Here is a 6,071-nt window from a genome sequence, read left to right on the forward strand (position 1 = left end):
TGTCTGCCTAGATGCTGCCTTGCTCCCACCTTGATGATAATGGACTGAACCTCTGAATCTGTAAGCCAGGCCCAATTGAATGCTTTCCTTATAAGAGTTGCCTTGGTCATAGGGTCTGTTCACAGCAGTAAAACCCTAACTAAGACACAAGCAAAACACCTATGTCCCTAAAACAACCATAGTAAACATTAAAAGTATGACTGTGGGCTGGAGAGATGGCTCAGCAGTTAAGAGCATTGACTGCTCTTCCAAAGGTCTTGAGTTCAATTCCCAGCAACCACGTGGTGGCTCACAACCATCCATGATGAGGTCTGATGCCTGTCTTCTGGTGTGTCTGAACACAGCTATGGTGTATTCATACACATAAAATAAATAAAAGTATGGCTGTTCCAGACATTTAGACTTTTATGGACCCTTAAAAGAAGCCTTGATATGGAGTTCCCCAAATGTCTCAGCATTGAAATTTTACAGACGTGGAACCTGAGACCTATAAAAGAAGATTGCCAAGGTCGCGTGCTAGTGGTGGTGAACGTGGAGCCTTCACTCTCCTGAGGCCAGCCGGGTTCATTGTTTTCCACTGCAGCACCGCTGGTTAAGCACAGAGGAGATTTGGAAAGTGTCGATGATCTTGTTTTCTGTGCTGCAAACAGCCACTGTGACAGACTGTCACCTTCTCTTTTTAAAGCTGAGCTATGACAGCTCCTTTCACTTTTCCTTGTAGATTTTGTTTATTTGCCACCTCTGAGACTGTTCCACAGCTGTCTAACACATTGCTGGAGACTCTAAATTTCCTCTAAAATACAGGTTGCAGAACCTGTATTCTCCTCTCTTCAGCTAAGATTGTGATTGAGGAAGGAAGACACGCACTGTCATCTCTTGGCTACGTGGGGCAGGTTGATCAATTATCCATTGATGGCAGTCACTACAAAACAAAAGCAAGCATAAAACTGAGGTAGATGGCAATTAGTAGAAGGGAGTCTGGAGTTCTCCTAAAAGCCTGTGTATAAAAGGCTTGCTTGGTTTCTTGCTCTGCACTACTGGGGGCTGGGAAAACTTTCAGAGGAGGGGCCTAATGAAATATTGTGTGCATATGTGTGTGTGTATGTGTTTGTGTGTGTGTGTGTGAGAGAGAGAGAGAGAGAGAGAGCATGTGTGTGTGAGTGTGTGAGTGTGTGTGTGTGTGTGTGTGTGTGTACCATCAATGGGAATCGAATAGCCCACATACCATCCTTCTCCTCTTTGCTTCCCATGGTAAGATGACTGGTTTTGCCCTTCGGAGTGTTCTGTGATGTGCTTTCCTCTTACCAGAGGCTTGCAAGCATCTTCCTGTGCAGCCAGGGCTGAAACCTCCCAAGTGTAGCTGAAATGACCTTTTTGCCTAAGTTTGCTGGGATGTTTGCTACAATAACAAAAAGCCCTTCATCAGCCTTGATTTTGGCACAGGTTGGTTTGTTATGTACTGGCTGTGTGTGTGTGCACACTTGGTACTACACTTGATCTTAGCCAAAAGGTCGAGAAGCAATGCACGCTTGGTACTTACTTTGGAAATCTTATCAGTTTTGCTGGAGCCCTTCCAGTATGTGGTGCTCCTTATCAATGTTTTACCAGCAGCATCTTCTGTCAACAAGTCCTTCCTGTCAGGATGGTAGAAGCATACCCTAGCTCTTCCCAGCCTCCCGCCAAACTGCCAATATACATCAAACAAGCCCACCTCAGATGCCAAGGTTCCCACATGTAATACTAAAATCTTTACTTTTTAAGTTAATTTTTAGATGTATTTGTTTTATTTAATACATATGAATGTTCTGCCTACATGCAAGTATGTCTACCACAAATGTGCTTGTTGTCCACAAAAGCCAGAAGAGAGCTTTGGATCTCCTGGCACTGGAGTCACGGATGATTGTGAGCCACCATGTGGGTGCTGGGGCTTCAACGGGGGTCCTCTGCAAGAGCAACCAGTACTTTCAACCGCCAACCCATCTCTCCAGTCCAGGGTGGGACTCTAAAAAGCCCCTTTAAACGGTCCTGCAATCAGGTCTTGTCTCTGTGGGGACTGATTTGGATTCGTTTGTGGATTTTCTTCCGGGAAGAAGAAAAAAGTTCTGATTTGCTTAAAGCAAGAACAAGAGCTGGCTTTCAGCTGGTTAGAACGGACCGAGAGCATCAATCTGCCTCAAAAAAAAAAAAAAATTAGCTTCCACACAAAAGGTAGAGGGAGCTTTAGCTATTTCAGCTTTAGTCAAAACGTTTCTTAAAAGCCCAGGGTTGCTTCTGTAAATTCCAAGATCTAGAGCCTGGCTTTGCTGTTACTATACCCAGGGGTCCACTAGAGCTACACTGCGATATCTATTTAAGAACTAAATGTGAGGGTTTATGTGTACCACGACATTTTCTCGGGACAGTATGCTCCTTCATCCCGAGCCTAGCTGCCTGGTGGTGCCCTGATCTCTCATCTTCAGTGCTCCAACCCTGGCTAGAAACTCAAAGCTAATAAACTCAACTAGGTATCATCATAACAACAAGGTATATAGAAGAGATCTCCCTCCAGCTCGATAAACACTGCTTAGCGGAAAACCTAGTTGAAGGTGCAGAGGAGGCACCATAGGTAATGGTAAACTATCAGAGGAGTTTTTGTCCCAGGGAGGAACATGACAAAGAGCTCCTTTTGGATTGAGGATCTAAGCTTCATGGAGGGCATGGAGAAGTCCATGTCTCATAACTCTTCTTTGCCTTAAAGTTGATGGTCCACTGTTGCGGCCTGCCCGCAGTCCACAACACGAACGGTTCAACTGAGAATGGCAGTTCGAGCTGAAAAGAGAGGAATCTAGATGGGGCGGAAGAATGAATGGAGCTAAGACAAGATCCTGATCAAAGCTCAATTTTACTATTTCCAGACACTCAGTTATAAAGGAAGGGGGAGGGAACCCGATTTCCCGCCAAGTAACTCAGGGTCCAGTAGCAGGACGAACACGTGTGTGCCTCTTCCAAGCAGCAAAGGCAGGGTCCAGCAGTAGGCGTGGCAGAACGAATGAGCAGGAAGCTCCACCCTTGAGCAAGCAGGTTCCAGGCTGGGGGAAGGGAGGCCACAGTCCACTTCCCATGCTGACCTTTGCCTACTAAGCAAGGTAGGCAAAGAGGACATGCAAAATGGCCACAGCTTAAGATGTCTATGTGGAAAGAGGTAGAAGCTGCTGACGTCACTGTTTCCATTTTAATCGTTTCCTTTTAGCTCTTTGGAGCCAAGGTAGGAGCCATAATGGACGGCGATGATGACAAAGATGACGATGACAACAATGGCGACAACATCAACAACATCTTATTGATTCAAATAAAATTTCCATGCTTTGAAGAAAGATGGGCAAGGGCTAAAGAGATGGTTGGGTGGTTAAGAGCACAGACTAAGCCGGGCGTGGTGGCGCACGCCTTTAATCCCAGCACTCGGGAGGCAGAGGCAGGCGGATTTCTGAGTTCGAGGCTAGCCTGGTCTACAAAGTGAGCTCCAGGACAGCCAGAGCTATAAAGAGAAACCCTGTCTCGAAAAAACCAAAAAAAAAAAAAAGCACAGACTACTTTTCCAGAAGTCCTGAGTTCAGTTCCCAGCAACCACATGGTGATTCACAACCGTCTGTAATGGGTTCCGATGCCCTCTTCTGGTAAAGGCAGCAACAGTGTACTCATTAAATAGATAAAAGGGGTGGGGGCGCTCTTCCGGTCTCAGGGGCTGCGGGAGCCGCGGGTTACCATGCAGACATGGCCACACCACACACAACCAGTCCCGCAAATGGCACATAAATGGTATCAAGAAACCCCGGTCGCAAAGATACGAATCTCTTAAGGGGGTTGACCCCAAGTTCCTGAGGAACATGAGCTTTGCCAAGAAGCACAAGAAAGGCCTGAAGAAGATGCAGACCAACAATGCAAAGGCAGTGAGTGCGCTCACAGAGGCCATCAAGGCCCTGGTGAAGCCTCAGGCCATCAAACCCAAGATGCCAAAAGGCCTCAAACTCAAGCGGCTGGCTTTCAACGCTCACCCTAAGCTTGGGAAGCGGATTCGAAGCTACATGGCCAAGGGTCAGAGGCTCTGCCAACCGAAGCCTAAGGTCCAAACCAAGGCAGGGGCCAAAGCTCCAGCTAAGGCTCAGGCTTCAGCTCCAGCCCAGGCTCCCAAAGGTGCTCAGGCCCCCAAAGGTGCCCAGGCCCCTGTGAAGGCCCCATAGAAAAGGCTCCTGCCAGTGTGAAGACAGACGGACTGCTGTGACACACTTCCCCACACACTATTTGCAGATGACCAGGGTCCTATGCTGTTCTTACAAATAAACTCAGGCAAGATCTGTTAAAAATAAAAGGGGGGTGGGGTGGGGTGGGGTGGGGTGGGGACAAAACATTAATCAAGGCAAATTGAGCAAAAAGAGGAAAGAATGAGAAAGGGCGAATGGCCGCATGACTGTACATGGAGGAGCAGTAAGAGGGGGAGGGAAAAGGGAGAATCCAAGGTGAAGGGTCTGGTGACAAAATGGGAAGACAAAATAGCCAGGAAGTCACCAGGGAGAGTTATCAAGGCTGGAAGGAATGTGAAGGTTCAAGCGAGGGAGTGTGAGCAGAAACTGGATTAAGGGAAGGGTTTGACTGGGAACAGGAGTTCAGAGGAGAAGTTCAGGGAAATGCTGGTGCTTAGAAATATATCAGACAGTCGGCTAAGGGGTTTACATCGATGGTCTTAATCTAACTTTACTGACTCAGAAGTGCGGCTGCTCTAGTTTTTCGCAGCACCAATGGAGAAACGGAAGTTTAGAGAAATAAGCATTTTGCCCAAAATCAGTCCATCAGTGAGGAGCAGGATTAGAATGTAAACCTGGGTGTGCTGACTCTGGAGCTCTGGCTGCTAATTCTAACTCTTCCAGAAGCTTCTCTGAGTCTCCCCCAGATTCCCTTCCAGCACTGAACAGATTCAGGGTGGAGTGCAATGTGGGTCAGTAAAAAGAATCTTGTCAGTCTAGTAGGCTTTTAGATGCCAACGAGGTTAAAATACCCATGGCAAATGAGGAAGCTTTGGGGAAGAAGGGTAGATTAGCTTCCACTAGAGAAAGGTGGGACACCAGGAATGCGAGAAAGAAGCGATCATTGCAGGAGACTTCTCAGGGAGACCAGTTCGGGTGCTAATGAGGGAGAAGTGGGTTAGAGTTCAGTCTTGAGACAATCTTCTACGTAGGATTTTCCAGAAATGGAGTAGGGTGGGGGCAATGGCCCCATGCTGCAGAAGCCTTTCTGTCACTGAAGGCATATGGTCAATATTCCAGCTTAACTTGATGACAGAGGTTCCCAACCAGTGGGCCACAACCCCTTTGGCAAACCTCTATCTCCAAAAATATGTACATTAAAATTCATAACAGTAGCAAAGTTACAGTTATGAAGAAGCAAAGAAAATAATTTTATGGTTGGGGGTCCCCACAACGTGAGGAACTGTATTAAAGGATCAAAGCATTAGGAGGATTGAGGACCAACGATCAGTCTCAAATGTGGAGCATCCACAATGTACCATATCTGTTCTAGACTGTCATCCGAAAAGTAATAAAAGGAAACACCTAATTTTACTGTGTGTGTATGTGTTCGGGCGTGGGGGACAGATAACAAATTACTACAGTAGTTGCTTATAAGCCAGAATATATAACATCAAGAAGATGAACAAGGCCTGAGGTAAGATACAAGTGAAAAGTCTGAAATGTTCTGCCAAGGTTCTCCTGGATTTCTTTTGTATTTCTGGTCCATCAGTCCCTGCCTTCTGTGTGTTTGTAGTTCTTAGCACCTACAATTTTGTTCAAGTAATAGCCCTGAGTCACTGAGCTATCTGCTTGTTAGCAATGGAAAGTTCCCCCAAAGTCTCAGTAGCCCAGGACTTTGCTGCTTCAAAGAACATGGAAGCCCAGCCTTGGTTTTGGAAAAAAATGAGTGTCTACTTTACAACCCCCAACTTCCCAGAGGAATTTGGCCCAGGCTGGGTCTATGCTAGGAACATGAGCTTCCAGGCCTCCTTCCTGCTTGCTGTCTCCTCCTGACCTTCATGTTTATCTCCT

The 6,071-nt window shown here is 46.6% G+C and overlaps 1 pseudogene; it reads left to right on the forward strand.

Annotated features, from left to right (window-relative positions):
* The first annotated feature begins 3,781 nt into the window (after window positions 1–3,781).
* On the forward strand, window positions 3,782–4,265 carry LOC110286039 (large ribosomal subunit protein eL29 pseudogene; annotated as a pseudogene).
* Window positions 4,266–6,071: the final 1,806 nt, after the last annotated feature.

This window comes from Mus caroli, unplaced genomic scaffold (genome assembly GCF_978045245.1).
Source record: "Mus caroli unplaced genomic scaffold, Mus_caroli_1 scaffold_20, whole genome shotgun sequence".
In the NCBI taxonomy this organism is placed as follows: Eukaryota; Metazoa; Chordata; class Mammalia; order Rodentia; family Muridae; genus Mus; species Mus caroli.